Below are 9,363 nucleotides of genomic sequence, written 5' to 3'. Positions count from 1 at the left end.
TTGTGGAAGTCTAACTACTTGATACAGAGTAAATGTTCAGTAAGAAATCACTATTATTACTAAATATAATTAGGGAAAGGAAAATGAGACAGTATTTTTTTTCTTTGCTAATTAATTTATTATGGCCGCCAGTTTTCTTTACATAATATCTATATCTCATTATCTATTTTAACTCTAAATTTAAAAACTAATTGTTTCAGTCTGAAGATTTGTTATTAAAAAGGCTATAGGGGGCTGCTACTGTGGTGTAGCCTGTAAAGCTGCCACCTGCAGTGCCGGCATGCCATGTGGTTGCTAGTTCGAGTCCCAGCTGCTCCACTTCTGATCCAGCTCTTTGCTATAGCCTGGGAAAGCAGTGGAATATGGCCCAAGTCCTTGGGCCCCTACACCCACATGGGAGACCCGGAAGAAGCTCTTGGCTCCTGGCTTCGGATCAGCGCAGCTCCGGCTGTTGTGGCTATTTGGGGAGTGAACCAGCAGATAGAAGACCTCTCTCTCTCTCTCTCTCTCTCTCTCTGCCTCTGTCTCTCTGTAACTTTGACTCTCAAGTAAATAAATAAAAAAAGTATTTAAAAAATAAAAAAGATTATAGATACTTCAGCCTCATGTGCCCAATTACAAAGTCAAACGTTTTATGTAACTACTTTTTTTTTGGAAGACACTACCACAGCAACTGGGAGATAGCAGGTATGACTCTATGCCAGTGTTGAAGGTAACATCTAAGTAATAATACTTGCCTCTTGGTATGTATGACTTTCTATGGTCATTTCACACATTAAAGGAGACTCACGTACACAAACAAAAGGATACTATAAAAAATCACAATGTGTGACAACTGAGGCTAAGAAATATGTTGTAGCTTCTGGCCTGCTCTTTCTTGGATCACTTGTTCTGGTGGCAAAGTACCGAGTATAATGTGCTTTTCGTTATATCATGTTTCATTCTGAACTGTGGTAAGCAAAGAGGGAAGGAGAACACAACTTGGCTTTTGAGATGGGAAAACAATGTCCAGAAATTTAAAATTTGTAAAAAAAAATAATTTAGCAAAAAGTTAATATTGAGTATACCAAATGGAGAGAGAGTTTGATGAAGTAAAACCATTACACCAGTAATCAGGACATCTGGATTCTGATTCTGATTCTGTCATATCCTTCAACATGTCGTTTTGAAGTCACTGGCATTCAGTTTTATTGGGAGAAAAGTGTTGTTTAGCCTAAATAGGCTGTAGCTGTTCCATGATTTCATGTTTAGGCTTCCTGTTTTTCTCAATCCATCACTTTAGAGTTCAAAACTAATTTGGTTACCAACCTGTTTAAAAAGAAACAGAAATATTTTAAAAACAGAAATGTCAGAATGCATTGTTTGGTATTTTAAACTGATGAATTCTTTGCTCCAAAACTTCCTGAAACTTTAACCAAACCATTTCTGATTCAGCAATAACTTGTCATTGTTTATGAGTGAGTAACCCTCCTTTCCTTTTCAATTTTCAATTACAGTACTATGCCACAACTGTGTGGATTCTATTAGATTTTTTAAGGATTTATTTATTTATTTGAAAGTCAGAGTTACACAGAGAAAAAAGGAGAGGCGGAGAGAGAGAGGTCTTCCATCTGCTGGTTCACTCCCCAGATGGCCAGAATGGCCAGAGCTGCACCGATCCAAAGCCAGGAGCCAAGAGCTTCTTCTGGGTCTCCCACAAGGGTGCAGAGACCCAAGGCCATAGCAGAGAGCTGGATTTTTAGGATGCCAGCACTGCAGGCGGCAGCTTTACCCACTACACCACAGCGCTGGCCCCTCTATTAGGTATTTTTAAAGATTTATTTATGTATTTGAAAGTCAGAGTTACAGAAACAGAGAGAGATCTTCCATCCCTGGTTCACTCTCCAAAGGTCTCAAGGCCAGGGCTGGACCAGACTGAAGCCAGGACTCAGGAGCTTCTTCCAGGTCTCCCACATGGGTGATAAGGGCCAAACAACTTGGGCCATCTTCCAATGCTTTTCTCAGACCATTATCAATCTGCTGGATCAGAAGTGGAGCAACCAGAACACAACCTGGCACCTACATGGGATGCTAGCACCCTAGGTGACAGCTTTTACCTGCTATGACACAACACCTACCCCCTATTAGATTTTTTTTTAAAGACCCAAGTTTCAGTAGAAGATGATATGTGATGTGAGATCTGTTTAGTAATCATTATTTGTAGAATTATAGACATTTTTAATTTTTCACCTTTTCAACTTTATTCTGCAAGCATTTAATCAAAGTTGACACTACTCAAGCCCTGGGGATGATTGCAAAGTTCATTACACACATCACAGTCCATATTTGTTCTCTTTCCCTAATGTAATACCTCTCATCAATTACACAACCAAATGGATTCTAAGTTAAAATTCAAGTGTACAAAATAATGCAAGATATGTACATACAGGAAAAAAAGATAATAATCTTGAACATCAGCAGTGGTGACATAGTTGGTACAGATGATGAATATTATACCTAATTTGTAAGTTTAAAAAAAAAGTTTCATCATAGGTAATTCATTGTATGATGTAGTACTTAGAGTGAAGATAATGATCAGATTCATAAAATTATTTTTAAGGGGGTGGAGGTGATAGGGTGTTAACTGATAACTATTAAATTAGTTCATTTTTATTTCAAACTCAGTAAGACAATAAAATGTGTAGAATACACACACACACACACACACAGACACACACCCTCAAGCTGAAAAGTTTCAATTAGAGAATATTTTGTTCGAGTCCTCAGCAGCTGATAGCCATAGTTCTAATATTGGGAGTAAACGACAGAGTATTAAGCAGCTTTTTGAGAAGATTGAGATGCTTCTTAAAGATTCCTGAATCTTGCTTTCTATACTCCAAAGTAATTTGTTCATCATTTTTTTCTTAGGGAAACTGTAGACCAGTTTTAATAGGGAAAAAAGCTGTCACAAAAAGCCACTTATAAAGGAAAATTTTAGCGGTTATATCACATAAAATATTTACAATTGTCCTAACTGCTTTTTTTATTTTTTTTTGTTGTTGTTATTTACTTGTGAGGCTGAGAGGAACACAGAGACACAGGCAGACAGAAAACGTTCTCCAATCCATTGATTCACTCCTGAAATGTCTCCAACAGCCAGTGTTGGACCAGGCTGAAACCGAGATGGAAACTCAGCCCAGGCATCCCACCTGGGTGACAGAGGCCCAAGTACTTAAGCCATCATCTGCTGCCTCCCGGGCTGTGCATTAGCAGAAAGCTGGATTGGAAGTGATTTGGGACTCAAACCCAGAGACTCTGATATGAGTTGCCGATGTCGCAAACAGTGCCCTAACTGCTGTGCTACATGTCCACCTCACCATATTTCTTTTGTCTAAGTTGGTGTATTAGTCAATGTTAGTCAATTCTGTGTCACTGTGATGAAATAACGCTCATTTACCCCTTGGCTGCATCATCTCATAGTTTGGATGGCAATGGTAGAAGTGCCTGCAAGAGAAAGCAAAAATTACATCTCAGACCGAAGTACCGGGAGAGCAGAGTGACTGGGTCCCACAATCCCTTTCCAGGGCATATGCCAAGTGACTCAAAAATCTGCCACTAGGTCTCACCTCTTACAGGGCCTCACCACTTATCAATTGCTCTATCCAATAGCACAACCTTGGAGATAGTCTTCAGCATATGAACCTTTGGGAGGACATAATTAGGCCATGTCTAAATAGACCATATCTAAACCGTAACAGTCATCTTTCCCCATTTTGAACAGGCGTGAGCATTAGTACTTGCTCCTTGCAACACTGGTTGCAAACTGAAGCAGGATTATTTATCTTAGTCCTTCTCAAAGCCTTTAATATGATAATGTACATTTTGAATTGCTTACAAAGCTGTATAATATAAATCATTCATCAAATGCAAACGCTAAATGATAACAGAATCCATTTTGAGAAAATCTGGACCAAGAAACAAACTTGAAGAAAGTAGATCACATTTGGCAGCATTCATCTGACAGGATGATCCGAACTTATCCTTACTACTTCCAACTCCAGAAGTTTCCTGGTTTTATGAAACCATCATTTCAATGCCCATCTCAAACCTTTTCATCTATTTTAGTGAGTCAGTGCAATAAATCAGAAAAGTTCTCTTTACAACCTGAGCCAGGTGCTTTATATATGAAAAGTTCCATTAAGAGTTCATGAACGCTGTTTGAACAATAGCCTGCTCCTGTGGACAAAATTATTCTGAAAATTGGTTCACAGCAGTTAAATTTTTGAATTACAGTTGAAAATTGAAATTTAGCTAGTCAGTTATAGTGAAAAAGACACGTTTTGAGTTAACGCAGGACACGACAACATCACAATCATGGAGTCCATTCTCTCCGCTACAAACTTCCATGGGATAATTGCCTCTCAGTAATTTTCTGGCATGACACATTTTGCATGCCTCAGTTAACATTCAAGTGGTTGTCCTGTGAAAATAATGTGTTATATTTTTAACAAGAACGTTCCATACATAGTCATAATATTAAGAATATTTCATGGTTATCAAAGGATATCCACCATAACTAAAAGGAATGTGTAACTAATCATAATATCATGGGTTAGCTTCATTATCCATTTTATTCATATATTCCAAAGGCCAAGAACTGTCACCAAACCCAAAGCCACCTAGATTTTATTATTTTCTAGGAATTTTGCAGTGTCCATTTTATTGCTAGGTCTAGGATCCACTTTGAGTTAATTTTGGGGAAAGTATAAGACCTATGCCTAGGTATATTTTGGGGGGTGAAAGAGAGCATGTGAGTATTACTCTAAAACCAACTTTTGAGAAGACTCTCTTTTTTTCCCCACTAAGTTGGCTTTGTTCCTTTTTCAAAGATTGACTGACAATATTTGTGTAGGTCTAGTTCTGCATTGTATATTCTTTTTAAAATTTTTTAAAGATTTGTTTATTTTTTATTTGAAAGGCAGAGTTCTGGGGGCGGCGGGAGGGAACATCTATCCATCCACTGGGTCACTCCCCAAAGGCTGCAATGACCAAAGTTGGGCCAGTCTCAAGCTAAGAGCCAGGAGCTTCTTCTAGGTCTCCCACATGGGTACAGGGGCCCAAGCACTTGGACTGTCTTCTGCTGCTTTCCCAGGCCATTAGCAGGGAGCTGGATCAGAAGTGGAGCAGCCAGGACTATGGGATGCCAGTGTGATAGGAGATGGCTTTACCCCCTATGCCATGTTGCCAGTCCCTGGATTGTATATTCTGTTGCATTAGGCTATCTAGCTACTCTTTCATCACTACCACACTGTTTTGATTACTATAACTTTATATATAGTAATAAAGTCAGATAGTGAAAGTCTTTTTTTTAATCTTCAATATTGTTATCTATTCTGAGGTCTTTACTTTTAATTTATATTTTAATGTTTCTCAATAACCACAAAATAACATGATAGGATTTTGAAATATTTGAAATTATAGATGAAGCTGAGAAGAAGTTAGATTTTATTAATTTTATTAATATTGAGTCTTGCTATTAACACATTAGAACTTATTTGATGTCTTATAGCTTTCTCCATATAGGTCTTACATATCCTTTGTTGGATTTATATCTATATATTTCAGAGGATTTTAGTGTCAATATAATATAAATAGTATTATATTTAAATTTTAAATTCCCAATGTTCATTTCTGGTATATAATAAAGCACTGGATTTTATGTATTAACTTTGTATTCACACAATCTTGTTGTAATCAATTATTCATGCCAGAAGATATTTTTGTTATTACTTTGGTGTTTTTCTAAATTGCCATTGATGCCATTTCTGAACAAAGATGACTTTATTTCTTCTTTTTTAGTATTTGCATCTTTTCTTTTCTTGGCATATTGCACTAGATAGGGTTTCCCATGTGATGCTGATTATGAGTTGTGAAAGAAGTCATTCTTGCCTTAAATTAATGATCTTAGGGAGAAAAAAGGGTTAATTAAGAGCAATGTGGAGGCCTGCGCCCCGGCTCACTTGGCTAATCCTCTGCCTGCAGCGCCGGCGCCCCGGGGTTCTAGTCCCAGTCAGGGCGCAGGATTCTGTCCCAGTTGCTCCTCTTCCAGTCCAGCTCTTCTGCTTTGGCCCAGGAAGGCAGTGGAGGATGGCCCAAGTACTTGGGCCCTGCACTTGCATGGGAGACCAGGAGGAAACACCTGGCTCCTGGTTCGGATCGGCATAGCTCTAGCCGTTGTGGCCATTTGGGGAGTGAACCAGTGGAAGGCAGACCTTTCTCTCTCTCTCTCTCTCTCACTGTCTAACTCTGCCTGTAGAAAGAAAGAAAGAAAGAAAGAAAGAAAGAAAGAAAGAAAGCAAGCAATGTGGAGCCAGTGTTGTGGCATAGTGGGTAAAGCCACCGCCTGCAATTCTGACTTCCCATATATGGGTGCTAGTTCAAATCCAGCTGCTCGACTTCGGATCCAACTCCCTGCTAATGCACCTGGGAAAGCAGCAGAAGACAGCCCAAGTACTTGAATCCCTTCCACCCATGTGGGATTGATTCATGGTGCAAAGACAACAGCTATTTGTACTATGATGATTAGCAAGCTGATGAGCATGTCAAGGATGCCAGTCCAAACCAGGTTGCAGAGAAAGTGGCCTCCAGAACTGCAGAGGGTGTCAGTGACACGGCTGTCTTCATGATGGACAACGGGCTGTGTAACACCTAAGATCCATGTACAAGGATCATGAGACCAAATGGCACTGCAGAGACCCACACACAGCATGACTACTGTGAAATTTGTCCAAAGGAGCAGAAGATCTCAGAGACACCCCTAGGCAGCTGGTCCGACAAAATGCTCATGGATTTCAATAACTACCTGGATGACATTTTGAATGGACAAATCCAGAAATCAATGAAGCTGTTCTACATCTTGGCAAGAATCTCAGTGACTGCTCTTGGTGCTAAAGAAGAAAATCTATTTTACATGTAAATAGAGTCTCTGGTTGCCTGGGAGGAAAGTTGGCAGTTTTAAGAAGTGGCATGAGGGGCTGGAACAGTGGCATAGTGGGTAAAGCCACCACCTGCAGTGCCAGCATCCCATATGGTTCGCTGGTTCTGGGCTACTCCACTTCTGATCCAGCTCTCTACTCTGGTCTGGGAAAGCAGTAGAAGATGGCTCAAGTCCTCCGGCCCCTGCACCTGCGTGGGAGACCCGGAGGAAGCTCCTGACTCCGAGCTTTGGATCAACCCAGCTCTGGCTGTTGCAGCCATCTGGGGAGTAAACCAATGGACGGAAGCTCCACCCACCCCCCTCTGTAACTCTGCCTTTCAAATAATAAATAAATAAGTCTTTTTAAAAAAGTGGCATGAGCCTTGAAAGAAAACGGGAAGTCCATCAGTCCTCTTTTCAATGCAAACATCAGAAGAGGTCTAACCTTCAGTATGTCTTCTTCCCCAGTTGTATGTTACTAGAATCTTCCAAATCGAAGCTCTTCCTGCTTGTCTAAGAGTTTTCCTATTAAACAGTTTCATAATTTTATAATCTGGAGAGAATAGCTTTTAATAGTTTCAAGGCTTATGAGCTTTCTTTCTTTCTTTTTTATTTTTATTTAAGGCCACATCTTATATTCAAAAATGAAAAAGGAAAAAGAAAGAAAGGGAGAAGGAAGAAAGGAAAAGAGAAGAAAAGAGGGAAGGGGAGATGAAAGGAAGAGAGAGAGGGGAGAAGGAGAGGAGAGGGGAGAGAAAACCGTCTAAGAGTTCACTCCCCAAATGCCTGCAATGGCCAGGAGCTAGGAACACTATCCAAATCTCCCATGTGGGTAGGAGGAATCCAACGACTTTGAATCATTACCGCTGCCTTGCAAGGTCTGCATTAATAGGTAGTTGGACTTAGCAGCTAGAGCTGGAAATCAAACTGATGCATTCTGATACGGAACACTGACACCTTAACCACTAGGCCAAATGCTCACCCCAACATACTTTTTCATTTTGACTATTTTTTTTTTTTTGACAGGCAGAGTTAGAGAGAGAGAGACAGAGAGAAAGGTTTTCCTTTTCCGTTGGTTCACCCCCAAAATGGCCGCTACAGCCGACGCACCGCGCCGATCCGAAGCCAAGAGCCAGGTGCTTCTCCCGGTCTCCCATGGGGTGCAGGGCCCAAGCACTTGGGCCACCCTCCACTGCACTCCCGGGCCACAGCAGAGAGCTGACCTGGAAGAGGGGCAACCAGGACAGAATCCGGCGCCCCGACCGGGACTAGAACCCGGGGTGCTGGCGCCGCAGGCGGAGGATTAGCCAAATGAGCAGGGCGCCGGCCCATTTTAGCTACTTTTTAAAAAGAATTTCATATATTTAATTTAAAAGCCAGAGATAGAGAAAGAGAGAGAGGAGAGAGAGGAATCTTCAGTCTACTGGTTCGCTCCCTATATGCATACATAAACTGGAAGCCAAACTCAATCTGGGTGGGAGGGACCCAAGTACTTGAGACATTACTTGCTGCCTTCCAGGGTATGTATTAGCAGAAAGCTAGAAAGGAGAGTTGACCCAGGACTCAGACCCAAATGCTACAATATGGGATATGAGTCTCCCAAGTGTTGACTTAACTGCTGAACCAAATGCCTTTCTATGGCTACTTTCTTGATTCTAAATTGCTTATTTGTGTTTTTTTTTTTTTTTCTGTGTTGTTTGTTTCAATCAGATGTGGTTTTTAGGCTTTAAAGATTCTTCTGGAGAACATTTTGACTGTATTCCACAACGTGTTATATATAATGTTCACACTATCATTTATTTCTGAACAATCTGCATTTTAAACTTTTTTTGATCCTGGAGTTATATACAGAGTGTGGTTTGTTTTTAATTTTCTATTGCACAGGTTACTTACTTTATTCTTTTAGTTTAATTTCTAGTTTTCTTGGTGTCTTTGAGCATGGCTAATTATAATAAATGCTGTTTGCATGTTTGAGAACAATGTATGCTTTTTGATGTGTTCAAAATTATATATGTTTGTATATGTATAGGTATCTTATTATCTGTGTTATTTACTTCTTATATAAGCTTGAATTTTTGTCCATTCATTCTATCATTCTCTAAAACTACAAATATCTAACTATCCTTGTTAACTTCTTTATTCAAAAAAAAAGTATTTGATATGGGGGGGGGTACTGATTGCACTGGTTTACTCCTCAGAAGTTCACAACAGCTAGGCTAGGGCTGTGCTGAGGCCAAAGCCATGTGTTGAGAGCTAATCCAGGTTTCCTATGCAGGTGGCAGGAACTCAACTACTTGAGCCATCACCGCTGCCTCCCAGGGTCTGCGTTAGCAGGAACCTGGAGACAAGAGCCAGCATTGGGTAATGAATTCAGATCCATTGAAATTGAATGTAGGTGTGTTAACTGC

This window comes from Oryctolagus cuniculus, chromosome X (assembly GCF_051225735.1).
Source record: "Oryctolagus cuniculus isolate XC-2025 breed Fujian yellow rabbit chromosome X, ASM5122573v1, whole genome shotgun sequence".
Lineage (NCBI taxonomy): Eukaryota > Metazoa > Chordata > Mammalia > Lagomorpha > Leporidae > Oryctolagus > Oryctolagus cuniculus.
The sequence above is the reverse complement of the archived record's forward strand: the minus strand, read 5'-3'. Positions refer to the sequence as shown.